This window comes from Dendroctonus ponderosae, unplaced genomic scaffold (assembly GCF_020466585.1).
Source record: "Dendroctonus ponderosae isolate FM_Combo_2020 unplaced genomic scaffold, Dpon_F_20191213v2 Dpon_F_20191213_1, whole genome shotgun sequence".
In the NCBI taxonomy this organism is placed as follows: Eukaryota; Metazoa; Arthropoda; class Insecta; order Coleoptera; family Curculionidae; genus Dendroctonus; species Dendroctonus ponderosae.
This window is the reverse complement of record NW_026017110.1, coordinates 20,894,749-20,896,956: the sequence shown is the minus strand read 5'-3', so window position 1 is coordinate 20,896,956 and position 2,208 is coordinate 20,894,749. Positions and strand designations below refer to the sequence as shown.

At 34.3% G+C, this 2,208-nt stretch overlaps 1 protein-coding gene across 1 annotated transcript in view; it reads left to right on the top strand.

The window, feature by feature from the left end:
• LOC125502619 (4-pyridoxate dehydrogenase-like) overlaps positions 1-2,208 on the top strand; it is a gene marked incomplete in the record, with an annotated part of 5,767 nt that overhangs the window by 1,236 nt on the left and 2,323 nt on the right.

The window sequence follows — 2,208 nt, the reverse complement described above, 5'->3', positions numbered from 1 at the left end:
TTTTTCGTGTGTGGTTTTCTCACTGGATCTGGAGATCTGGTGATCCCTAGCATCTTCAATGCTTCAAGTCCACAACAGCGACATTACCTGTAGTATAAAACACGAAATAATAAAATAATCAAATGTATTTAATTTAAACACCAACATACCTTTACATTTTTGCCGTATCTTATGCGAACATTTTTCGTGTGCCGTGTTATAGCCGGACGTAATCCGTGTACACACTAAGCGAGTAATTTGAATTTGTAATATGCATTTCAATTGTTTGGATTTTATAGTGTGGAAACTGTTATGTCTGGATAAATGTATTTGAGTAATATAGAAATTTTATTAACATTGACCAATAAAATTATAACGTTGACGCATTTATAAAGAAAAGTTCATATAAACAATGTCCGAAGCAGGTTACGCCATGTTCTGCCATAGAATGCATTACAACCTTTTCCACGTTTCCACATGCTCTCAAATACCAGTTTTATCCAGACTGCCCCTGGCCATCCAATCCACAATTTCAGTGGTAAGACTCTCCACTCGGGAACCTGAACGCAGCTGAAAATATTTCTGGAAAAATTCAATCGAGTGGAAAAATCTAAAACAGCAGACAAAATGGTCTCTTGTCAATGCTTGTAAACACAGAATCAGGAATCAAATATACCAGGCTCAACGAAAAAAACCAAAAGCACCTAAACCCAAGACAGTATTAAGTAGGAACATACTTAATCAAACACAAATCGGTTCTTTTCAGAACCATAATTTTTTTCCAAATAAATAACTAGGATAAGAAGAAACAATGCAAATAATTTGCGAGCACGTACTATTTTTAAATTTAAGTCTAAACATAAATGAAATGGTATTTTATGTTTGTAAGGCAAGAAGTAAGCTGTAATATACTAATTTATTTCTTTCTCAATAAGGAAAATAATTAAATAACGGTGACTTACTCAAGTTAAAAGTAAAAAATCGTGCCCCTACTCTTCTGCTGCGGGCACGCAAAATTTATTTTCGGCAAATTTTGGTAATCTGGTTTATTTTCGATAAATTTTGTTAATTTGTTAATCAAAACAGCATATTTTCAGGATTTCATAAGGGTCTCAGGTTTTAATAGTAACAAGATTTACTTTTACATGCCCTCACTTTTCTGCTGCGGGCACGTAAAATTTATATTCAACCAATTTGGAATATACCGTAGATATACATTCATGTATATTACCGGAATATTTGTTTTGAACATCCTAGGTATATTCACCTGCACATATACACAAAATGTACATACCTGGCATGTTCATCTGCACATATACCCAATATGTATATATATGTACATACCTAGGATATACCTTTTATGAACTTTGATGAATATACATGCATGTATATTGCACGAACATTCATGTTAGGAATGTTTAACCATGTATATTCCCAGGATATTCCCGCAATGTTCTGTATATTTTTTGAACATTCTGGGATATTCATAGAATATCAAATGCTATCTGGGAATACCATAAAACCGAGGCAAATTAATTATAACAAATGTTAGAAATGTTGACCGTCCATTTCCAGGCACTTGTAAATTCTTTTTTTAAAACCACTGCTAACTCTGGCCAACATTTGCGGAGTTACAGTTTTAAAAGCGTTTCTTATGCGTGTTTTCATATCGTGTGAAGTTGTCGGAAGCGTATGGTAGACAATTCCTTTTATGTACCCCCACAAAAAGAAATCTAGTGGAGTTAAGTCCGGAGATCTGGGGGGGAGGGGGCAATTTTGAAACCCATTTCTGCTAATCCATCTGTTTTGAAAGTCAGCATTTAAAAATTGCCGAACTTCGCAGTGATAATAAGGCTCCGTCCAATTAAAGCCACATGTTGGTTCTAATATTGAAAGGGACTTCCTCTAATAATATTGAGAGATGGTTTATTAGAAACTGGAGAAACATCAAACCATTTAGATGTCCTTCAAAAAAATAGGGTCCAATTAAATATTGGCCCAGTATTCGACCCCACACATTAACTGACCACCTATTTTGATTTTTCATAACCCTGTATGTGCGCGGACTCGTATCAAAATAATAATGAAAGTTGTGTCTCTTCACGAGACCATTGTTATGAAAAGTACATTCATCACTAAATAACATATTTTCGAAAAACTTTTCATTTTCTGCCACTTTATCTAACACCCACATGCAAAACTCAGTTCGGTTTTCAAAATCATTTCCAT